This window comes from Ursus maritimus, unplaced genomic scaffold (assembly GCF_017311325.1).
Source record: "Ursus maritimus isolate PB19 unplaced genomic scaffold, ASM1731132v1 scaffold_6, whole genome shotgun sequence".
Classification (NCBI taxonomy): Eukaryota; Metazoa; Chordata; class Mammalia; order Carnivora; family Ursidae; genus Ursus; species Ursus maritimus.
Window position 1 is genome coordinate 35275845 of NW_024426774.1, and position 25679 is coordinate 35301523.

General features: G+C 49.5%; 1 long non-coding RNA gene across 3 annotated transcripts in view; it reads right to left on the bottom strand.

Annotated features, from left to right (window-relative positions):
* The window catches only part of LOC103671511, a 156758-nt gene that overhangs the window by 75266 nt on the left and 55813 nt on the right, over positions 1-25679 (bottom strand). The window contains exons 2-3 of one of the 3 annotated variants that reach the window (XR_005832836.1): positions 20818-20939; positions 8595-8699 (exon numbers count right to left, since the gene is read on the bottom strand). This is a non-coding gene — a long non-coding RNA (uncharacterized LOC103671511). Of the gene's footprint in view, positions 1-8594; positions 8700-20636; positions 20940-25679 lie in introns of those variants that run through there. The other 2 variants (XR_005832835.1, XR_570929.2) reach the window with 2 other exon arrangements.

Here is a 25679-nt window from a genome sequence, read left to right on the forward strand (position 1 = left end):
TAGGAAGCTCAAGAGTTGTAGGTTAGAGGCTCACCCTCCCTGCAGGGCTGCCTCCTGTCCCAGAGTCTTCTGTTTGAGAGGCTTCCTGAGGCTGATGCCTTCCTCTGTGCCCTCCCCGCAGCCTGTTCTCCTGGCGTTGTGTTCTCTTTGTTATCAACCCCATGCCCCCCGCCCCAATCGCTCCTTGGATTTTGGCTACAACCTCTCTGTCTGTCTTGGCTCTTCTTGGTACCTCTCATCCAAGGACACCATTGTAGTTCCCAAGAGGACCCAGAGTTTAGAAAGGTGGTGGTTGTTGTTGTTTTTTAACACCTATGAGTTATCCATAAATTTACATAGTTATCAATTCTGATGATAGAAAGTCTTTTGTCTTTTATTTGTTGTTGTTGTTTTATTTGGAGCTATATAATTCCAAAATGCCTTAAAATTATGGGGCACCAATGTTCACCATCCTCTTCTGAGCTCTCTAAGATTCAAGTAAAAACCCAGTTTGGGGAGCAGAGTTTTTATTTTGTGTCTGGACGCCGTGAGTTCTGGTGAGGTGGAACAGAGTGAGAGAAAGGAGAACGTGGGTTCTGCTCCCCACTCTTCAGCTGGGTTCAGAGGACCGTCTCTGAGGTGTGACCACAGCTCTAGGTGGACTTGAGGCCCCCAGTGAGAAGGACAGTGCAGACCGTGGCATTCATTCATTCATTCATTCATTCATTCATTCAGCAACTCCGCAATTTCCTGTGGAGGAGCTTCAGAGGTGAAACAGGAGCCCCTTGGCCTTCACCGAGACCCTGGCTGCCACCTGCCACCACGCTAACCCGCATGCCCAATTTCTTCCGTTCCATGTCCTGTAAACAGCTATGTAAGTGGGGGCTTCATGAGCAACTGTAGGGCTGTAGGGAAGGAAATATTTTTTTTCCTCAACCATCTTGGGCTCCTTGGCTGGGTCTGAACATTAAACGGACAAAGACAGACTAACGGAAGAAAGCACACTAACTGGTGGGATCTAAGTGCCACATGGCATGGGAGCCTTCGTAAGGAAATGAAGAACCAAAGGAACAGTTCAACCTGAGTATTTTATGCGAGGTTTAATAAAGAGTTGAGTCTGAGGCAAGCTCTGTGGATGGGGGCAAACGCAGCAAGGCCTGTTTGTAGGACTCTTCTTGGCATCTCTTTGTCTCCAGAGATTCGGATGTGCCGTTCCTCTGGGTGTGGGCGGTGCACCTCACCCATCAGTGTTTTATGACCAGTTTCAGGAAAGAAGGGCAAGTGGGGGAGGAGGTCTGAGTCACCTTCCAGCTGCCATTTTCTCAAACTGCATCAACTTAAAATACTCAGGATGTCAAGCAAGGTGCCATATTTTGGGGTCATGTGTCCTGAACCCCATCAGGGCTCTGGCAATCACAACGCCATCTCATGTCATAGCAGAGCCTGTTGTTGTACAATGGATAACCAGCAGCAGAGACTGGCAAACCCAATACCATTCTCTATCACAGCCCCTTGCCCCAGTGCACCCCAGGCACCCTCCTCAGTGACTTCTAGGAGCCAGGGCCTTGATGCCAGGACCAGGTAACCAAGACACTACCCATTTGTAAGATGGCACAAAAAAAGAAAGAAAAATAAAGGAAGGAAGGAAGGAAGGAAGGAAGGAAGAAAGAAAGAAAGAAAGAAAGAAAGAAAGAAAGAAAGAAAGAAAGAGAAAGACTCCTCTACTCCTTCCATTCATTTGACACAGCAGACAATCCCAGAGCCACAAATCTGAGCATGAGCTCCGGAATCTGCATCTGGGAGCTCTCTCACAAAGGGCCAAGAGAATGGCAGCTCACTGACTCCTGGGGAAGCCTGGGGCATCAGGTTTGGGGATGGGCAGGCCCCAAGGCATAGCCGGCAGGACCAGAGAAGAGAAATGGCAGAAACGGGCACAAAGCAGGAGTAATGTGGTCAGGGGGCCACTGTGGGCTGAAGGACAACGTCAGCTTTCAAGTCTCAGGCAACGGCACCCCAACCACAGAGCTTGCTGCACCCAGACAGGAGAGGAAGAGCTGGCACCCCTGGCTCCTGGGTGTCTACCCCTCCCCACGATATCACACAATGGAAGGAAGGAGCGCTGCCCCAGGGGAAACTGGGAGTTGCAGAGATGTGAAAAAGTGCCGAGTGGCCCCAAATACACCACAGCTCTCTCCACAAGGCTTCACAGTTCCTTTGCTGCCAGGCCTCTCCAAGGACTCCTCAGAAATGTGGGAGGCGGCTCGTGGGTCCTCACTACGACTTTCTGTGCTACGCTGAGTAATGGCCTCCCTCAAATACCTGTGGGCTAATCCCCGGAAACTCTGACTGTTACCCTCTATAACAACCAAAGGGACTTTGCATATGTGATGAAATGAAAGATCTTGAGATGGGGAGCTCCCCCTGCATTATCGGAGTGGAGGGACCCTGAGTGTAATTATTAGGGTCCTTATAAGAGTGAGGCAAGAAGGTCAAAGGAGAGAAGGTCCTGGATGATGGGGCCAGATGTCAGGGTGATGCACTTTAAGACAGAGAAAGAGGCCGCAAGCCAAGAAATCATGACGACCTTCGGAAGCTGGCACCGTCCGGGCAGCCGAATCTGCCCCCGAGCCTCCCAGAACACTCTTCCACTTGAGCCCAGAGACACTGGTTTCAGACTTCTGGCCTCCGGAGTGGGCAGAGAATACATCTGCGTTGTTTCAAGCTTACCAAGGAACACTTTGTGTCCCCATAAGAAACTAGAACACTTTGCAGGGGAAAGGCAGGAAGGGGGAGAGGGACCAAGGAGCCGACCTGTCACATCCCAGGAACCCAGACCTCTGCCTCCCTGCCAGAAAACACCCTCCTGGCCTCCCCCCCCTCCGCCGCTCCCGAAAATCCCCGTTTCCCCAGGAAACGCCGGGTTCTTCAGGATTCAGCAGAGCGCTGGGATAAGCTGTGATCCTTCATGAGCTCCGAGTGGGCCACTCGGAGCGGGCAGCGCATTCTATGACCTTTCTGAATCCTGGGACGGCTTAATAGCCTCTGAACATGCAGCGAGCCCTGACAGCTGGAGTGCGGGTATGGGAACCTCCACGGTGCCCAGGAGTCAGCAACGGCTTATCGATGCTCTGAACACGCACGTATCGGCAGCTTCCAGATCAGAGGAGGAGCCCCGAAGGTCGGCAGGTGAACGGAGGTGCTGCTCCCTCAGAACTGCCCCTGTGCTCCAGGCGTTGGGTCACAGAGCATCGGGGACACGGGGCTGGGTCACAGGGATCTTTCAAAAGACGCACAAACCAACCCAGGTGAAAACCAAATGTTTCCTGCTGGCTCATTTTGTCCCAGCCTCAGCCCCAGTGTATTTACCTCAGCATTTCTCAGCACGGTGGGGTGTGGAGAGGGGGAGGGGAGATGCTTTAGTCACTCATTGTGGGGGCAGGTAATTTGGGCAAAGACTCTACTTACTGAAATGGCTTTCTACTGACACAGAAAAAAGTCCCGATATAAAGGGGCCTGTAATTGTTTGCTTCCTTTTGCTTTTTTGGTTACAACAGTAAAAACTGTCCTTCAAACAGAGTCCCAAAGGACATCAGAGCTTGACAATGACGAATGGGGAACAGATGTTTCTGGGCCATCAGAATGGCAGCTTCCTCCTTGACACGTGGGCTCCGGGACACAGGGAGTGGGTCACTGATCGGCCTTGGAGGCCAGACAGACCGGCCCTGGTGGCCAGCACTGGGGATGCGAGGGCGTGCAGGACCCAGGGCGCCCGGCGGCCCCTGTCTGAGTTGGGCAACTTCAGGCTTCTAAGGGCCTCGGGAATGAGGGTGTGAGCCTTGAATGAGGAACTAGGACTAGCCCTGATTTCCCAGCAGGGGATGGCTCAGCCAGCAGCGTTTTCTCTCCCCCAGGCCCATGGGGCAGGTCTCAGGACCTATGAGCCAGTTCAGGATTTCTGGGCCACTGTTGCAGGGGCCCCTGCTCACTTTCCTGTGTCACTTCGCTCCCCACCCCACTGTGTGGCCAGTGTGTGGAGGCTGGCAGAAGGCATGGGGGATGGGGCTGATAACCAGGGCAGGCTCCTCCTCCAGGGCCTCCCCTGCCCCATTCAGCACCTGCCCCACCCCAGGCTACCCCTAGCTTCTCTTCTGCACCCTGTGCCCATGGGCTCCTGTCACCACTGTGCTCGGAGCATTCAGTCGGAGGCTCTGGGGGGCTGGAGGGTCCAAGTGGGAGCAGTGGACGTGGCTGGTGTACTCCCAGGGCTTGGGGGGCATCCCATGGGGAGCCAGAGGAGCCCTGCCGTGGGCTCTGAGGTTCCCCTACACTCAAAACCACTCCGTCGCCTGCCAGCGAAGCAGCAGAGGGGTTGAAGATGCCCTGCAGGCCACCTTCCCCTCCACACTCACAACACCCCGTGTGGCCGGTGGACACTGGCTGCTCTGCCACTCTGATGAGGAAGCGCTGAGACCTACTGTGGGACAGGCTCTAGAGGCGAGTGGGTAGGAGGCGGGCTCTGGAGGACACCTTCTGGGGTTCAAAGCCCAGCTCCAGGACTCACTCTTCACGTGCTGCAGCACTTCATAACCTCTGGGTGCCTCAGTTTCCCCATCCTTAAATGGTGAGAAGTTTAGTACTTTCCTGTAAAGTTGCGAGGAGACAGGGCCCGTTGTGCGCTCAGCGCCGGCCCGACCCAAGGGAGTGCCGGTTACGGAGGAGGAGAAGAGGCGCAGAGAGCTGAGCACCTGGCCTCAGGGATGGAGTGAAATTTGAATCCGGGCGGTTGGACAGGGCGTCCACCAACCCACGGCCCCCCACACCTGGCAGCCTTCCACGGGCCATCAGCACACGCGCTCAGGTCTTGCTGTCCACACTGCTGATGTGCACCAGCTGGGGTCCGGCGGGAAGGCTGCCGGGAGCTGTCTCGTGGCACCATGGATTCTGTGCAGAGGGCAGGGGGACGAGGGGGTGGCTGGAGCCCAGTTTGCTCTTGCGAAGCACTTCCTGAACGGCACATTCGGTTACCACAAAATGAGTCAAGGTCCCTTTCAAGTGGCTTGCTGAGCTTCCCTCTGATCTGGCACAGCCTCCCCGGGATGGACAGGCAGCAACCTTTCCCGATGAGCTGTCAGGCCTCGCTTGGAAGCCCTTTCACTGGGCACAGGTACTGACTCGCTTTCCCTACAACAACGCCACGGGGCCAGGTCTGTTCTTGTCCCCGGTTTACAAGTGGGGACACCGAGGCTCAGAGAGGTTGGATGAGTTGCTTCGGATCACACAGCTCGTGGGGGCCAGGGCCGGGATTTGAATTCACCCCTGTCTGGCCCTCACCTGCCCCATTCTTCTGCCTGGCTCACTGTGGTAAGAAGAGGCCCTATTCACCTCCCCTGCCTGTGTCAAGGGGAGGCCTGGAAGCTCGCTCTGGGTTCTTTGCAGGTTACGCCTGGAGAGGCAGGACTGTGGAGATGGAAGGATTAGAACCAATCTCTCACATCCCAGGAGGAAACAGGGAGTTGTGATCTCTGGGCAGGAAATACAAGAGCCCCACTGATGGGCCAGTGTCACCCTGTGGACTGATTTCCAGTAAGAAGGGGGTCACTGTACCCACAAAGGATCTCATCTGAAACATGGAGTTTCCCTGGATGCGGGAGAAGCCACAAGGCCTTTCACTAAAACCTGGCTTTAGGGCCAGGCACATGCCTGAGTGGAGGGGGAGTGGAAGGGTCCTTCGTCCCCAAATGGGGGCAGGAGGCCAGAGGGCAGGCAGCTCTGCGGGGAACGTGCTGCCCAAAACCAGTGTGGGTCCTGCCCCAGGGGGTCCTTTTGGGTCCCTGGACAAGAAGGAGGGATTCGCAGTGGCACTTGGGAAATGAGAGAGAAAAAAGGAAGCAGGTGCATTCTGAAATAAACACAGCCTGTGGAAAACCAACCCTAGCCAAGAGGGTCTGAATTGTGCTGGTGAGGATTCGGTTCTTTGTTTTTGCTTTTGTCATTGATGTTTTGATTCAGTTTAGGAGTTTTCTTCATAATCACTACTAGGAAACTCAGAAGGCCATTGAAACAACAACAGCAAAACAAAACGGGACAATAGCTCAACAAATCTGACAGTTTCAGCCAACTCACCCATCTGTTGAAATGGAAGTCAGTCCGAACCTAAAGTCACATCTTCCATACGGCCCCCCCACCGCCCGCCCTCTCTGCACCACTAAGGATTGCACATAAAGGTCCAACAAGCTTGGGAGTCAAGATTAAGAATGTTCATCAGTACATTAAAAGTCCTGAGAAGTCCTGCAGTCATAGAAACAGTTTAACTACCTAACCCAAGACTTCCCAGACGTACTAGTCCAGAAAACTTTTTTCTGGCAAAATGCCTATGTTATCTCCCTGTGGAGTACATACTGAGACCTGCTGGCCTGGCCATCTGGGGGTAGGAGCAATGTTGGTCCCAGCACTTACTAAGCAGATGTGAACTTCTGCGACCTAACTGTAAGGACCCTGGCTCCTAGTCTTGCCCCTGATAACTAATGGGGTCTCAAACTGTGGCCCATGGGCCAAATCTGGCCCACTGCTTGTCTTTGTAAATAAAGCGTTAGTGGCACAGAGCCACTCCCATGCCTTTACAGACTGCCTATGGCCACTTTTCATTACAGTGGCTGAGTGGATAGTTGTGAAAAAGACCCTAATGGCCTGAAAAGCCAAAAATATTTATTATCTGACCCTACAGAGAAAAAAATTTGCTGAACCCTTGTTTAGAAAACAAAAACAAAAACACAACTCACCTGAAATATTAATTCTACAAAGCCTGAATATCATGGAAATTTTAGATTCTAAATCCCTGTAATTTGGGCCAATCTAGGTTCTGTGGTCAAGTTGTTGACGTAACTGGCCCACACAAGGGTTCAAGTGTAAAGGGGGGTGTGTGTGTGTGTGTATGTGTGTGTGTGTGTGTGTGTGTGTTTGTGTGTGAATGAAGAGGGTGCAAGTAAGAACAGAGGTGGGGGAGGGAGAGAGGTTTTATTGCTTAAGAATATTGAATTTGGAGTCAGAGCAGGGCTCAGATTCCAGCTGCATCACTGGGCAAGTTATGTCACCCAATAAGCCTGCTTGATTATCTGTGAGAAACATGGGGATCATGTCTTTCGCTGGACAGGGTTGTTGTGGACAGTGAATGAGACTTGTATATGCAGAGCTCCTCTGCCACCTCACAGAGGACTCAGCCGTTCTGGTTAAGTGTGCCCAGTGTGTACTAATTGCTCAACAAATACAATTCCTGTCCAGGAATTATTCAAGGGAGCCGTGTTCAGGGGGCAGGCAGTATCTGGGTAAGAAAAAAACCCTTTCTTTCCCAGTTAGCTGTTAGGTGCTAATTTGGGTCACTTCCCAAGGGTGACCTTCAGCCCCATTCCCAAATGCCGCGTGAGGGCATTGATGCTTTCCCGTGTAACGAGGGCACACCATGTACAAACCACATAACCACCCAGAAAGCAGATGGTCCCGTAAGTGTAACCCGCAGACTGAAGATGACCCATAGGCAAATGGCAAGGTGCGAGTGGCTTTTATGCTGGGATTCACGATGAAATATTTGGGATTCCAGGGGGCAAACTTGAACAGACCTGCTCTCTGTCAGCCGGCGAGGTCTGCCCGGAGAGACACTAGTATTTATCTGCCACAACCTTTAGTTTTTATTGCACACAGTTGCCTTGTATATTTAATAGGGAAATTTGCTGAAGTGGTTACTAAGCCACGAGGAGAAAAAGGAAGGGAGTGGGGAGCCGCTCTCCGACCCCAAAGTTGGCCAAGTTGCCTCATTAATCAGACCTGTGCTAGGATACAACGTTATTCATGTTTAGGGCATTAAAACTTGAAGCTAAAATTGTAGCAGGAGGTAATTTGAGTACAAGCAGCCCGTCTCTCTGCAATAGATTTATGATGTTTACTCAACAATGGATGGGAACTTTCGGGGAGAGAAGGATTTCCCCCCCTCCTTTTCAAAATACATCGTCAGCCCACAGTGATCAAGTTCCCAATTTTTGTGCGAGTGTGCACAGCCTTAAAAAAAAAAAAAACAGTCTGCAAGGGTGATAAGAGCAGATCCTGTATTTCTGTATTTAATCTCCACCATTCTGAGCTCAGTTGAAGGACAGACGGGAGTGAGCTATCTGCGAGACAAGTGGTTCTTGACGCGCTCTCGGACTGCACTGCTTGGCCTGAGATGTTCTACAAAGTCCCACCCGCCTAGGCCCTGATGCTGGTCAGAGGCATCTGGAACAGTGCCGCCCCACCAGGGACTCAGAGAATTCCCAGCAGAAAACCTCCGGGTTCCATGCTGAAAGATTGCTTGCAGGTGCACTGCGATTCTAGTACTGGGAGCTGATGGCTGGTGACTTCAGAGGAGTGAGACCTCCCATTTCCCAAATTTTCCCACCTCCCTTCTGTGCTGAACCTCAGAAAGCATGAGCTGTCTCTCACAGAGAGATGGGAGAGGCAGAGCCCCTCAGAAGGGAATCCCTTTCCAGAAGTTTCCTTCACCATGCAGCAGGAGGAGCGGTCATCCTGCCCTTGGACAGGGTGAAGGTGCGTGAACCTGGCAGCACTCAGGAGCACTAGCTTCTCACCTGGCGGCAGGCGAAATGGGAGTCAGGCAGCCATGCATGCCTATTCTGGTCCTGCTGGTCTTTAGTGGTACAACTTTGCCTCAGACCTGCTGGATTGGTGATACCCTGGGGACAATAATACCCATCAGAGAGGGTTGTTTCACAAACTAAGCTGATATTTTTAAACAATTTGGTTAAACAAACAAACAAACAAGCTTTGCCACTTCCTGCCTGGGTCACTTTGGGCAAGTTCCTTGCCCCATCTGCGCCTTCATTTCTCTACCTTAAAATGAGGATAAAGCTATGACCAGCCCTACGGGGCCATGGATGAGGGTACAGAAGTGCTTGCGAGAAGAATATAAAGCTTATAGATTTTCCATAAATATGAGATTCCTGTCTCAATTTGATAGAACGATGCATTTCTTTTTGAATTTGGGGTGAGGGGTGGGAAATGGATAATGTATTTTATGCCAAAGTCACAAATACTGGCCTAAAGCTAAAAATCCTTTTATTATACAGGCACTGAGGAGGTCTACATGACGCCCCACGTTACCCTTAGCCGATCGGAAAGCCTGCCTAAAGGGAACACTGTCATTTCACAACATGGTCCTTCCCAGGGTCGCTGGCTTTCCAGTACTTGGGTATTTGTCTGTCTGGTCATTTAAGCCAGTGTGGTGCAAAGGATTAAAAGTAGGAGCAACTTTTTTGCTCCCAGGACACACGAGAATTTCCCTGTTTGAACTAAATATAAAAATCACGAAGTTAGATTCAAAGACACAGCTTCCCCCCCCCCCCCACTTTGCTACTCTTAAGGAAGCCTTTTTCTAATGGCAGGAGGTAAGGGGCGGGGGTTAGGAGAGGGAAACTACAGTAGTTTCAAGTATGACTAGCAGTTGTAATGATGAAGTACTGGGGAAGATTTAGTTACCGATGGAAGGAATATTTGCAAATCTACCTTTTTTATAATGGGTCATGCTCATGCATATACCGCAACCCACATACACGTATTTATGTAATTTTGCAAAGAAGTTTCAACGTAGAAACGCAGACACACACACGCACAGAGGAATTATACTCAGCACCACTACCCATGCAGTCTTTCCCTTAAAAACACCTACTTTACCATCTGGCTGGAGAACCACTGGCCTGGTCATTATCTAGGAGCCCAGAGAGGAGGGGGCCTTGTAGAAACTAGATACAACCAGCCCACAAGAACAGTGACAAACACCACGACAACAAAATGCCTTTTTCAACACTCTAAGTGCATTTTAGAATAGCCCCCAACTTTCCAATTTAAATAGAAGAAAAGACAGCATTAACCACACACAACTGAACTTCTCAGAAATATCTTATTAACACAGCCTTCCAAATAAATCCTCAAACTTACCAGTCTCAACAAACTTTGCATTGACTGATGCTCTTGTCAACTAGAAAGGTTACAGATGGGGAAATGAGTGACATTTCCATTCTTTACTGTTTACCTGATGTCCCACCTTGTTTGGTTTGAGAGAGAGGCTGTTTGCAGAGCCATTGGAATGTACGGAACAGTTTGCTGGTAATGCCAGCTCAGGCCTTCCAGAATTAGACCTCCAAATGGATTGCAGAGGATGAAGACCTTGAGTTCTGTTTTTCTGCAGAGTTGACTCATATGTGTGTGTGTTCATAACATTTAAAGAAGTAATGTGCCTGGAGAACAGGAAGGGAGCTGCTTTACAAGCAAAGATAAGATGTGATTAGAGTATGAGGTTGATCAGATAAAGACACCACACACACAATTTGGATTTTAGCCGGTTCTTTAATTTATTCTGAAAGGAAAAGGAGGGGAGAAGGACGGGGACCAAGAGCGTTAGGAATTGGCTTCCCACGAGCTGCCTCTCTTAAACACATTTTGTGGTTTGTTTCAGTCTCATCTTTTTAAAGATAGGATTTGTTTCCTCTTCTAGGCCTCCCTGTTCTCCCCTTCATCCTTCTTCTAAGAAGGCAGGTGGAAACTTCCTCAGAAGTCCTATCTGCACCACCCTGTCTTAGAAGACTTGAAACATTTATTCTCAATGTCCTCGGTTTACCTTCCAATGGAAGCAGTACTGGAAAGAGATTCCACCAGCATTCGACTAATAGTCACAAATATTGTAAGTACAAATAGTGAGGAGTGGGAGAGTCATTCCAAGACTGGGGTCCCCATCAAGTCTTATGAATCTAAAAGATGGGCCATCATCTGTTACGATGTTAGTGAGACTATCACGATTGTTCACAGAGAGGGCTTCTTTTTTCCCTCTAACTATTTGAAAGCACATTATGGATCCCGTGGTCTTTTTTTTTTAATTAAGTTTTTTATTTTAATTCCAGTATAGTTAACATACAGTGTAATATTAGTTTCAGGTGTAGAATATAGTGATTTAACAATTCCATCCATCACACCCAGTACTCATCACAGCAAACACACTCCTTAATCCCCTTCCCCTATTTCACCCACCCCCCACCCTCCTCCCCTCTGGTAACCATCCATTTGTTCTCTATAGGTAGGAGTCTGTTTCTTGGTTTGTCTCTCTTTTTCCCCTTTTGCTCATTTGTTTTGTTTCTTAAATTCCACATGTCAGTGAAATCATATGGTGTTTGTCTTTCTGACTGACTTATTTCCCTCAGCATTATACCCTCTAGCTCCATCCATGTCATGGCAAATGGCGAGATTTCATTCCTTTTTATGGCTGAGTAATATCCCATTGTGTACGTACCACATCTTTATCCATTCATCTGTCGATAGGCACTTGGGCTACTTCCGTAGTTTGGCTGTTGTGAATATTGCTGCTATAAAGAGCAGGGTGCATGTATCCCTTTGAATCGGATCTTGTGTTTTGACAACACCTCCATGGGGCTTGAAAGCCAGAAAGTCTTATCTTCATTTAATAGTTAAGGAAATCACAGGGCAGAGGTCAAGTGACACTTGCAGGTGGAAAGCATGTGCTAGAATCTGGATCACCCTTGTTCCAGTTCTTCCCTCTTCTTATTCTCATCCATCACAAAATATCCTTAGACAAGCCATTGGCAGGGATAGTGTTTGTCAACAAAACAGCTACCCGCCGCCTGCCTGGGGAGAAAAAGTTAGCACCTTGCATATTGCAAATCTATCTTAAGGCTCACGCTGAGGCCAGGACCTCAGACGCCCGTTGCCTTCCATTCCAAGACCTCAGAGGTTACAATAGATGGAAAGGGAGAGTAGGACCAGAGTCCACAGGGAAATGAAGGGTGCAAAGTTTCTAGTTAGAAACAACTTGGATTTTGGTTGGATTGTTCCTCTTGTCTCAGAAACCTTCTACAGAATGACTTCCCTCCCTCCATTGTCTTTGTAAGTTTTGTGATTTTTGGATTGGCGTATTTACACATTTTAAAGTTTTCTTTTTCATAAAGTCAAATAAAGCACTTTTTGGTGGCTGAATGTCTCCTGAAGCAGATCTTGTGACGCAGAATAATGAGGTTTTCAATCATGCACAAGACTGACAATTAGCTAATAAAAATCCTTTTCCCCCGTTTCCTCAAAAGTCAGTTCTCAGAAAAACAATCATTTACTGTACATACCCTGTTTACCTGCAAGGTTAAAAGTTCAGGTAAAGAAATTTTACATCAAAATATTTACATTAAAGCAAATCACTGTTTCTATACGGTATCTGGCCATGCAGCTTTGGGATCGGGCCCCGTCTTGACCGCGGAGAGCGGAGGAAGCCCTGGAAGCAGGCCCTTCGATTCTCAGGTGCTTTCTAAGGCTGTTCTCTTTTCTGAGACTGCTGTCTGGGCTAACCCCAGCTTTTTAGATCTTTTCTTCCTTTCGTTAGTTTACGTTTTATAGCTTAGGTTGTTAGAATATTTTTACCGATGGCATGTTTCTATTATTTCCTTGATACATTTCTTTTTTTCAATCTTCGGTTTTTATGAATTAAAATAATAACGATGATAGTCACCATCACTGAATCTGTCCTTTGTGTTTTCATACATTATTGCAAATATGCCCCCACGTTGACATGGTGAATTTGGCAAGTGGAGCTCAGGGACCCAGCCGCTTGCCAGAGACCATGCAGGCCAGAACAGGGGTGCATCTGACCGACTTCTGTAATTTCTGGAATCTCCATCATTGCAACCCTAAATGAGGGGCCCCGGCACTGACCACGTCTTCAGAAATACTTTCCTGGGTCACTCTTTTCTCAAGAAGAGGTGGGTCAGGGAAGTCAGGTGGCCTTTTTCTAAGAGGAGCAATGTTCTTCCAGAGGGACTGCACGTGAGGGCTGGAGCAGGGGCCAGGTGGGCAGTAGGCCAGGCACTGACTGCCCTGGGGGCCGGGTGGGCCACCCTCATCCATTGTCAGCATCTTGCAGCCCACAGGTCCCGGTGGAGGTCTGGCTGTGACCAGGAGAAGGACGCCAGCATGGTTGTCCTTGGGCACCTGTGCAAGACAAGGCATTGCTGTGGGTGCCAGCAGGAGAAACAGTGTTGGAGAGGGGACTCATCTGTCCCCCAGCATGGACACCAGATGTGACACTTGGGGCCCGAAGCATTCCTCGACTGCCCTTATGTCAGCAAGCAAGGCAGAAGGAAGAGGCTTCTGTTCCAGCGATTCTGCCCTGGGGCCATCCTTCCCGAGGTTCTGCTGTGTGCCAGTAACTAGCTGCGTGTGAACCACCCACTCAGTCCTGCCCTGGGGGTACCAGGTGCAGGTGGTTCAGAGCCCGCACTCACCAGGCCCCGTTGGTGTCCCCGTCCCTCCCATCCATGCCCTGCGGGAGTGGCTTCCCTTCCTGGGGGGCCGAGGCCTCCCCTCTGGTGGTGTCATGTGGAATTCTGCGTGGGTCTGAAGACAGCCTGCCAATAACCACTGAGGGCACACACTTCTGTGCTCCCTCACACACTCAAGAAGCACATCCCTCACACCCATTGCACACACAAACACACCCATCCCCAACCTGCACACATCCCACACACTCACATTCCCACCCATCGGCACATATCAGGGACACCCACAGGTATACATACACATTCCCCCCACACACCCACACCCACACCACACGTGCACGCTGCACAGACTCCCAACACACACAGCCACACAGTCACACACGACACACACATACCCCACATGCACACACTGAACACTACAGACAATCCACACTCATACCACACATGTACCATACCTACATCCAGTCACACACACACCACACAGCTACCTACCCCGTCCACACACACAGCAAGACCCACACCCAACAACCTACACCACACCCACACACCACACCCACACCATGCATGTACCAGAGAGGCCCACGTTCACACAGACCCCCACAGGCACGTAAGCACACACACACACACCACAGATACACATACCACACATGTATACTCCCCACACGCACACACGCACCCCCACACAGTACTCACACGACCACACCATGCACCCCATATCACACACACGCGTGCACACGCGCACACTCATTCTCACACCCCCATTGCTGACTCTGCTCATTCTAGGGCAGACCGGCCGGAACCGCAGATGGACTGCCAAACAGCCTTCCTTCTCAAAGAGACGGCACGTATGTGGACGAGTGCCTGTCTGTAAAGTGACTTCTTGAGGAAATAAAAAAGCAGACATAAGGTCACCTAAAGATAGAATGGCCAATTACAGAGCCTCTAGAGGTTCCAAAGATAACAATAATGGAACAAGAATTGCTCAGGGCCGGAGGGGCACACTCATAGTTCCGGATGATCTATGTCCTCATTTCTGCTTTTCTTCCTCAAATGGCAGCAACCGCCCCTTCTAGTGATCTACCTCTTTTCATGGGTTCTTAGCTCCATCCCCTTCTCCATCCTGTCTACTCTCAAGCAGCCTCACTGTTAGCTGGGACCCCCAGGAGCCCCTACCTGATTCCCCCCAGATCCCCCAACCAGCTTCTCAGAAGAATAAAGACCGAATTCACTTGACCAACATTGACTCACCACCTACGTAAGGCAGGCACATGTCGGGTTTTGGAGGTAGAAGGTGTTACCACAGAGCTCTGACCTCAAGGGGCCCAGAGAGCAGAGCTAGCACCTGTGCTCACCGGGCTTCTGGGATCTTGTAAAAATGCAGATTCTGGTGCCAGGGGGCAGGGTAGGACCTCTGCCTTTTTGACCCTCCAAGCGCACTTTGAGCAGTAGGCAGCTTTCTGAAACAGAGTCTGCCCACGCCCTGGCCCGCTGGCAAGGACCCTCACACAACTGTAGCACGGGGCAGGGCCAGCAGGGCTACTTCATGGAGGCAGAGGCTCAGGTGGCCGCAGCACCTGCCCGCAGACCTGCAGTAGCCAGAGGGGCTCCTGGGACTCGGCGTGGATCGCTTGACTTCCAATCGCCCTCTGTTTTCTGTTGCGCTCTGCTATCTTTCTTCCAACTGTCCCTTACTAGTCTCGCTCCTTTGTAAGGGAAAACGGCTTTGCTTTTCCATATTTATAAAATATGAAGAAGCAGCATGGCAGGGGGATGGGGGAGGCTAGACTACTCTGGATTTAAATCCAGGATGCACTAGTTTTGTGATCTGGAGCAAACCAAACTCCGTTTTCTTAACTGAAATGAAAGAATAATAATCCCATCTCTGGGGCCTGTTACGAGGACTGGAAATACAGCTGAATGCATGGATTTGAACTGGGCAGGCCCACTTATACTGGACCTTCTCTAGTACACTACTGCAATGTATTTCCCCTTCTTCCTAATTTTTTCAATAAGGTTTTTTTTTCTCTAGCTTACTTTACAGTAAGAAACAGTATATAATACATATAACATATAAAGTAGGTGTGACTCCACTGTCATGTTATTAGTAAGGCTTCCGGTCAATAGTTAAGTTTGGGGGAAGGCAAAACTAGACACAGATTTTCAACTCTGTGGGGGGTTGGTGCCCATAACCCCTGTGTGGTTCAAAAGTCAACTGTAATGTGTGAACCACGAAAAGCTGTGTCCTGAGCAAACTAAAGCCTCAGATGGTAGCCAGGATTATTCTTAAGGTACATGTTTATTAATCCATGTACTTAGGTGATCATCACTGAACACCTGGTACCTGTACACCTGGGGAAAGTGAGGCAGGGACACGAGGCCAAAGGAGAGCATGTCCCATCCCTGGCATGGGGACTCAGCATGGCTTTCGAGTTCATGCCAAGTCATGTAAAAAGGGAGACAAAGCTGTGATTACAAAAGGGAGAGCAGAGTGCATAGGCAGACCTCCAAGAGGTCATCCAAATCTCATTGTTTGGAGACATCAGTCCTCCTTGGGCACCTGTGAGTCCAGGGCAGACATTCCCCAGGTTGACTCTCTTCTGCTGCATAGAAGCAAAATGACTCAAAGGTATCTCAGTATTGACAAAAAGATATTTAGGTCCAGAAATTTCAAGTGGACCCATTAGTCAGAACGCCTCAGCAGAGAGATAAGCATGTTTCAGCTTGCCCAGACTAGGAAACCTTCACTGCTCTTGAAAACGGAGTCAAAGAACCCGACGTGGGGATTCACGGGAAGGCAGCCGGGCACAGCTGTTTCAATCGCAGTGCCTTCCTGAGCCAGAGGCTCACATGTGGAGCAGGGCTGGGAAGTGGATGGTTTTCACTGAGCTTTCATCTCCTCTGGATTCATTTCTCTTCCTAGTATACCTGATGGAAAGGGACCATGTGGGCCAAGCAGCAAGAGAAGGCAGCAATTCAAGCCCATGTGTGACCACCTCAGCCTGGGCGTGTGCCCGGAGCCATGTTTGGGCTGCGCCTGAAGTCTCCACGCCCCTAACCTCAGAGCCACTTGCAAACACCTTAGAGATACTGGCGTGAAAGGGAGAGGATCTGGAAGGACGGGAACAAGCAAATATCACCACCATTTTCCAAAGGGACAGGTTCTAAAAACTACAGAAGATCAGACTCACTCCAATTTCCGGGCAAACCCAGAAGAGGCATTAGATAAGGCTCACAAGCATTTGGGAAGAAAGTGGTGGTCTTTAAGAGGCAACACGAGTTCTCTAAGAGAAAGTCATTCCATGCTAACCTCATTTCCTGTTTTGACGAGCTTCACCAGAACAGTCGATTAGGGGAATGCCCCAGAAAGTGTGTCTTGCTTTCAGTAAAGCATCTGAAAACCTCTCATCGTATCCTATGTACCTAAGATACACAAGATGGGCCCGTTGATGGTATGACCAGGAGAATCCACAGTGGCTGGGACGACCTTCCCAAGGCCATGGTCATGGCCATGGCATGACATCAGTCCTGCTCCCTCTACTCCCACATCCACTTGCTGGAGATGGCCATGCTGGCCAGGCCACCCACTCAATCTCAACAGCTCGGACGATTCAGTGTTTTCTCCCCACTGGCAAGTGAGGTTTGAAATGATTCTCTGCAGCTCTACACATAGAGAACATTGACAGTGTGGGTCTATGGCTTGTTTTGCTCCAGTCACATCCTTTGGAGGGAAGCAGAGATGTTTCCATGGAGACCCACAGGGCCCTGTCCCACATTCCATTTTGAAACTAACTTGGAGAGAGACACTGACGGCCTATTTGTCACATTTGCAAATCACACAAACCTCTCAGGACAAAATGGCCTCATACCATCAACTCACAAGAGTTAGAAGGCTGGGGTGAAATGAGACAGGAGCAAATGCGAAGCCGAGGTTTTTCTGAAAAACACAGTGCACTGGAGGAGGACAAAATTCGGGTACATTCGATTCTAGCTATGCTACTGCCTGCCAGAGTGTGACCAGAGATGACAAAATAACGCTTGAGAGTCTTCACCTCTACTTTTTAATTCTTTCCATGATATTGAACTCTTTCTCAGGGTGTTAGACCGGCACCAAAAATCCTTTCCCTACTTGTGTTATGGCCTTGTTGTGAGGACGGAATAAGTCAGAGGTGGTAAAGTGCTTTGAAAAAGGGAAAGCTCCGAAATTCAAAATAGTATTATTATTTGTTGTAAGGTGCTTTCCCTCCAAAAAAAGAAAAAAACTCTGACAGTCTGTGAGTGATAAGCAGAAAATGATTCAGCTTTGGCTTCTGTTTCTCCAGCTGTAACCCCAGACTGGCTGAGCTCGCGGAGTGGCCCCAACGAGCCCATCAGAGATCCCAAACTCCTGCAAAAGAACCTCCAAACCCCTCCTTTGGCCATCTGCTTTTCAAAACTTCTTCCTGGAAGGTCAGCTTCCCACTGTCCTAAATTCTGGTAATTAAAGAATCATTCAGACAGCTCCCTTTCCAGGGCTGGATATTCAAAGATGCAAACCGAGTACATAGCCAGAGTGAATGTCGAATGACTTGGGTCACGGCCTTGGACTTTTGAAGGTATTTTAAATTCTTTTGGATCCTACCAGGTGGTCCTTTGAAAGCATGTCACTCTTGCTACTGCTTAAGCCCTGGCTCAAAAGGTAAATGAAAAATATATTGCAGGCCCAAGACAGGAGAGCAGGCCCTAGTCAAATTAACAGACTGAGAGAATCACCTTAAACTTCTCTTGCATTCAGTGTAATTTCACTTGACATCAGAGTTCACCTAGACAGAGCTGTCTGGTAGAACTTTCTGTGATGACACACATTTGATATCTGTGCTGTCCAGTACGGCAACCACAGCCGCATGTGGATATTTACATTTAAATGAACTAAAATAAAAAGGAATTAAAAATGTAGCTCCTCAGTCACACAGCCATGTTTTAAGTTTTCATGAGACACGTGTGGCTAGTGGCCACCATACCGGATAGCACAGCCCCAGACCAACAGTTCTTAACCTTGGCTACAGGATGACATTACCTGGGGAGTTTTAAAAAAATACTAATGTCTGTCCCTCCACCCCAAATTCTGTTGTGATTGTTCCTGGTGGAGCCTGGGCATTGGATTTCTTAAAACTCCTGACATTAACTCTAATGTCTGGCCAGGATTCAGAACCATTGCCCCAACCATATACTGTGTGTTCAATTCTCGTTTGTTCCTCTTGTTATCCTTGTGAACTAATTATCCTACAAATACCACGTGAGTTATTTCTGTTTCTCCCGGAGCCTGTGACTTCCACCTTTTTCAGGTCATAAGTATCCTAGTGGATTAATTTCTGGGAAATGGGCAGAGGGTGCAGCTTAGTTTCTGCTCAAAAGCACAGGTGAGGGGTGACCAGGTGAGAGGAGACCTTCTTCCCAACAAGATCCTTTGGTAAGGGGATAGGGATGAGTTTAAAGGGGCAGACTTAGGTCTGTGTGATCACCCCATGGGGCATATCCACAAACCCATAGCTGGGCCTGGGTTCCATGTACCCTCAGGGGCTTTGTCTCTGCTTCCCCATGATAGCTTTCTGTACTGCCTCCTGCTCTTCTAGAACCCTGAGAAACAGAGCCAGCAGAAATGGGGGGGGGGGAAGAACCTCGGGGCAGGGTGGGATCTTTGGGATCATCCAGTCTTGGTGTTCTGCTGAGGAAAGTGGCGACCAGAGAAGTCAAGGGATTCGAGAGCTGGCAGAGCCAGAATGAGGGTGGCATACTGCAGACTCCTCACTGAGGACACCTCCCTCTGCTACACGGTTGCCTTTCATCTTCTAGGAACATAAGCAAATGCAATTTAACTTAAGGACACGGATTAGCAAGGCAAAGCTTGGTTTCAGGTGAGAACCTGATTATCCGGATAGAAGATAGTTTATGATCAAACTTTTATGCTGGGTAGTATACTGACAGAGAGCCTGTGTCCTCACCTTGGCGACTCCATTTACCTCTTTACATCATCAGAGGTAAATGGACTCACAACTTCCTCATCCACCAAACACTGCTTAGAATACAGGGCTACTCAACATCACAGTGTTGCTACGAGCAGTGATAAGACGACGGATCCAGTCAATACATAATTATTGAGGAGAGTGCCAGGTGCTGGCAGCCTGGGGAATAAGACAGACTAGAATCTTCCTTTACAGAGCTGAAATTTGGAAGGCAGGTGAGAGGAACACAGCTAATTTATAAATGAACAAACAGGATAATTCTTGATATCGGTAAGTTCCATGAAGAAAATAACATAGGGTCATGAAGGAGGGAGAAATAGTGGGGGTAAGTGGTTGTCTCAGGACAGGTGGTCAGAGAGAGCGTCCCCGAGCAGGGGGCATTAGGGCGGAGACCTGGACATACATCACAGTATATGCTGTACCATGCAGTAGGGAGGGTTGAGGTGATCAGCATGGTCGACTGAGAAGTCAATTCTGAGAAGCATGAAACAGTACAACACTGTCATTTTAAATCCTTCGTGGACATCTGCTAAGCTTCAAAGTGAAGGCTGACAGAAGTGCTGGAAGGCAGCTACCAATGGCCTCTCTGGCCAGGTCCCCAGGAGGACTGAGTTGTCCCATTAAGGACTGGAGATGAGGGTAGTACTCCACTGAAGGAATGCTTTGACGTTTAACCCATTCTAAAGAATGTTTAGTTGCCAGTTCCGGGGGCTCGGAGTTGAAGGGCGGATTGAAGGAACCAGGGCATCTAAATGAAACGAGCGTGCTGTCCATCCACGATGAACTGCGTGGTGCTCCCCTACACTTTGTGAGCAAAGCCCCAGCAATACCCACTCGTATGTAGGCTAGAGGCACTAGGGAGACCAGGGCAGAGTTGGTCCCATCCAAATTGTCTCCAGAATGTGGCACACAGTCTGCCCCAAAGAAACCTTGTGGAATGAAGAAGTGAACGGGTGACTGAAGGGCGGGAGCAGAGAAGGAGGCAGCTGAGAAGACAGAGGTCTTCAGCAAAAAGCAAAAGGTTGGTGATGATTTTGGGGTCACCATTTGGAGGCCATGATCAGAGTAGGTGTGGAAACAGAGTTCTAAATGTCTTCTAGGGTTTTCCTCAAATGTCAGTGTGCCAATACTGACTCTAGGGAGGTCTTCTAGAGCTGTAGAAGAAAAAAGCAGGCCAAACTAAGGCTGAGTGATAAGAGATTCAAGTTCAACACTCTTCTAAAGATCCATCATGATCTGTGTGGTTATGGCAGGGTTTACTCGTGGTGCTATAGAAATTAATCTCAAATGCTCTTTGGTGTCCTTTCTGTTAATGCTTGAATATTGCTAATAAGCAAACAATTCATTTTTCTTGAGTTTTGCTTTTAATGAAGGAAAAAGGATTAAGACACACAGAGACTGGCCCGATAAATAGGAAACCGGCCAGACTAGACCATGACCACAACATCACAGACGCATCGTTGGTGAATGTGGAAGCCCTTGGAGTCCACAGCAGTTAGGATCAGGCCCCAGGGGAAACCCTTCACCTGCACTCCGGCTGTGGGCAGCAGGTAGAGGCACTGGAGGGGGCCGAGTCCTGATTTTTCTGTGTCTGTGTCATTTTCGATCAACTGTGTCATAGAGCTTCCTGTTTCATCTCCCAGTTATTCTGAAACAAAAACATGCATGAAAAACACAGGTCACTGTCAACCGCATTGAGAGACAGTCACTCCAGTACATGGAAACCGAAAAGGGAAAGACAGATCATAAATGCCACCGTAAGCTGGGGAATCAAATTTATCAGCATCTATTCAAATAGTGATAATCAACGAAAATTGAGGGTGGCGATGGCAGGGGTGGGGGGACGGTGCAGGGCGTTCATTTAAAAATAATTCACAAGAGACTGAAAAGGCAGATGTTCCCAGAAGCCCACTACCTGTTTACTGAAAGTTGAAGTCACTTCTGACCTTCTGGGTCAGGGTCTACTGCTGGGGCACATTGAGGCTTTTCCCCTATGTGCTCCTGTTGGCCTCGCTAAAGGGTCACACAGGACTTTCGGGACAACCCCTGTGTTTGCCCAGGTGATGCACCAAGCACCCCTCCTCAAGGATCGAAAGAGATGTGAGAGAGGTCACTGGGGAACTGCAGCCCAATGAGGATGGACTTCTGGTCCCCTGTCCTCTCCCTGTCTCAGGGGCGTTAGTCTCCCACGTACATCGAAGCATTGTGAACAGACGGGCTTGCACCAAGAAGCCTTAGTGAGATGAAGGAAAGAAAATGAGGAGAAGGGGCTCCTGACCAAACAAAGGGGGGAGGGCCTGGCCAAACAAAAACCTTGAGGACAGCACAAGGCTGAGACAGCTCTAAGGACCATGGCTCTAATAAAAACTGCTTTGCTTCTTGAGACCAGCACGGTCTGGCTCCCAAGCAGCACACTGTTTGTGGAAGCTTATTCTCAGTTCCCAAACAAGTGAAAGGATAATTCCAAAGACAGGCAGAGGGACGAGTCAACTCACAAATACGGGGGTGTCACCTCCCCCAAAGATGGTGGCCCTACAAGCCAGCTCTGTGCTCATATCTGTGGCTCAGACAGGTGGGGGAGGATGAGAAGGCAGGAGACAGAACTGCCACAGGAGGGGGGTCCCATTCACGCCTGCCTACACCTTCCAGCCATAGTCTCTGACCAGACACTACTTACTGATGGTCAGAAAAGGAACGGGCTCTGCCTGTCTACTCAGAGCCTCCGCAGCTGTCCCTTCCACATGCGACTTGCCCAAGATGCAACCCGAGTTCACCAGGAAAACCAGCAGCCCCCTGCCCCTCCCCATTTCCTGACTTTTGTTAATGGCATAAAATTCTCTGTAAAAAGGGAGGAAGGGGTGCACGATTTTGGAAAAACTCCATCCTCCCCCTAGAGATTCATTCACAATGCACAGTAGCATACGAAAGACCCTGAGAAGTTAGGAAATAAAGAAAGTTGTTGAAATTCATTTATTGTGTGCTTCCTAAACGTATCTGGAGCAGAACCCTTTTTACACAACTAGTCTTTGCTGGCAGCGTTCTGTTGAGTGGCAAAGATCAAAGCTGCTCTGAACACTCATCGTCCCTGCTGTCCCGACACTTCGCGTGGCAGTTGTGATAGTCTGCATTTATTTCTTAACCTCCGTACTGTTTTTCTTCATAGCTTTCCTCTAACCTTTTGTACAAGTGACTTGGCTGATTTTCACATCAGCCCCTACAGCCTTAGTTTTTTTCTCACGAGCCCCATTTGCCAGTGGCAGTGAAATACCGGGCTTTCTGAGAGGTGATAAATTTGGCTCTGTGCTATCTAACATTCTAGAAAGAATGCTGCCCCAATGAGTCTGCTGGGAAAACCAGCTTCCTGCTTTGTGCCCTGTGAGCTAGCATTTTCTAACATGACTTAGTCTGGAAACTGGACCAAAGATGTCTTATGTAGCACTTTCCTGGGTGGGCAAAGAGAAACAGGAGTGAAGAAATGCATCGGCGATGGACATGGCTACAAGGAAAATCCTGGTTTCTTTAGTCTCACCATTGAAATAGGCAGCTCAGGAACTTGTGCTCTCTTTCAGTGGTACCCCACTTCTGAAGGATAAAAAAAAACAAAGTACAACAGCCCAGGGAGACTTTAGTAATGAACACTCAACCATGCAGACCTTGACAAAAATCAGAGAGTGAGACATGGCAGGACCTTAAGGATCTTCGTCAACCTTCACTTTACAGGCTCCCAGAGGGAGGAAGTTGGCAATCTTCCTAAGGTCGCACTGGAAGGGACACTACTGGGACTAAGACCTGGGTCCTCCTATCTAGTCCCTAACTTCTGAATTCCAGCGTCCCCTGTAAGACCTGAGCCGGCTTGTTTAGGAGCTCCTGCATGGATAAGTCAAGTCCATGAGGACTCCATGTGGGCCTGGCTGTCTAGTTATCATTGAAAAAACTTAAGATAACCCATTCAGGAACTTTAAAAGATTTGCCCCTAATTCAAAGCCAACCACACATTTGGCTTCCCATATGCTGGCATCCACAAAGGAGTGGGTGGAAACTACCAGCCCTGTGTGGGACAGACCCAGAGGAGCTTCGAGTCATGTGAGCCATGGTACTCCTTTACTCTTACTCCCCGTCTGGCTGAATTACACTATTCCTGCCCTTCTCTAGTATTCAAGGGGTCCCAGTTAGATCTCCCCACTGTGCATACAACTTCACTCTCCCTCAGATCTGAGAGATGGCCTCAGGGTCCCACACACCACACTGCAGCAAATACAAGCTCTCATCAGGGACCTGAAATGTAGCCCAGACAATTTTCTGATGTTCCCTGAGCTAGCTCCCAAATCCTGCCCTTTCTGCTGCTAATGGCAGAGGAAAAGCTCTAGGCATGGGAAACTGAGAAGGGGAGACAAAGCAGTAGCTCAGACACCCACCCCCAGACTGGATGGCTCACTGGATGGCTTCACCCAGGCCTCTTTCCCAGGCACGGGGTCAGGGAAGCAAAGTCATAGACTTCAATCAGCTGTAACATCCATGGCACTGCCAATCCCTTACAGCCGAAAGGCCAAACCAGAGCCCCCAGCCCCCCAGGTGCAAAACACACACTCAAGCCTGTTCTGCACTGAAGTCTTTGTCAACGCTTGGGAAAATGACAAGCCAGGCACTCACATCCTGTTCGTGCTGACTCACGGTGGATTCTGACAGTGTTGGGAGCCAACTTTTTAAGATTTCGAAACAGCTGCCTAGGAGGATAGGGTGTATTCAACAACACCAAGGTGTCCAGCTCTCAGGAGCCCACTGTTTTTATTTCTCAGGAAGTTAAAACCAGGAGGGCATAGCCAGAAAATGTTCGTTGCTTATCACAGACTAATTTCAGAGATAAGTGATATGGGTCCCTTGTGTAAATCATTAGGTTTCTGTGCTGCCAGACACATCAGGGCAGGGGAGAGAGAAATCTATGCTCGGACCCCCCCTTCCGTTGTTTCTGAAGGGGGCTTCCACTTCTTCAGCTAAAGTCACGTAACTCTGAACCGACTTAGAGCCTTTCCTGAGGGGATCTCCCCTGAGAAGCAGTTTTTGCAAAGTGTTCCACGCATCATTACAGACCTACACGTGGTTCAGAAAGACGCCGTGTCCCTCAAAACCCCTGTCAGCAGAGCACAAGCCTATCCCAGGGCCGCCCCAGAACACACCCAGATCCTGTAGGCCACCAATGATTGAGCACATGCCATACGCCAGACACGGTTCCAGATGCGTGCTCTCCCTTCGGCACGGCATCGGCCTCTCAGGCTGGGGCTATTAGGCTCATCCCTCTCACGTGGAAGGCAAGGGAGAGCTCCACAACTAGTTAGCAGACGGTGGCACCCCGCTTCCCATCTAGCATCCTAATCAAGATGTTCTGCCCCCCTTCTGAGATGAACAGGAGCTCACAGGTGATTCAAACACCTTGTCCCCTTGGGGATCTTGGAAGCTTGCCCACCTTCTGGTACAGAGAGGTACCTGTTAAAGACCTTCCACCATTTGTACCAAAGGTGGAACGAGAGACAAGAGTGGGCAACCCAAGGGCGGCCCTCATTGGACTGCTTCCTGCTGCAGGCAGGCCATCGCCCCCCTCACCTTGGCCACTCTCTCTTATCCTTCAGATAAAACCTACTTTGCAAAGAACTGAACCTCAAAACCATGTTAGCAGACCTATCATCTGGTTGGCACTGTGAAAGCTCCGAATTACAGGGAAACTTGCTGTCTAGTTACCAAGGGATGCAAAGTTCTGAAGGGCCAGATTTCCCGATGCGGCTGTGCTGGGCACATGAAGGGACGAGGCCGTGGAGGGAAGACGGACACACCGGCACGCTCCATCAGACATGGCCTTTTAAGTGTTCCAATCAGCCATGGCCCAGGGCCCTCACCAGCACTTCTCAACACGGGGCTCTGGACCAGCGGCATCACATCACCTGAGGATTTGTTAGAAATGCCAATTCGCAGGCCCTTTCCCAGACCTTCTCAACTGGAAACTTTGGTGGTGGGGCCCAGCGATGTCTGTTTTCATAAGTCCCCAGGTGGTTCAGAAGCATGCCCAAGAATCATCAGTGGGATGTGGGGCCATGGGCTTGGTCCCTAGTGACTGTGGGCAACCGCATGTTAGTCAACTGCTCGAAAGTTTCTCACTGGATGGGTCTTTCCTGAGATCCCCACAGAGGCAGGAAAGAGCCAGCAGCTCAGAGGCCGTCCGAGACTTTCAACAGGTTCTTGGGGTGACCTGGGGAGAAGTGTTGATACGATGGGTCCCTTCATCTCCTTTTCTGGATGCCGCTCATCTGCATGGCATGGGCTGAGCACTGTGGGATTTCAAGCCCACACGAGCGATTTCCCCCGTCATCCACTTCTCTCCCTGCCAACTCGCAACCCC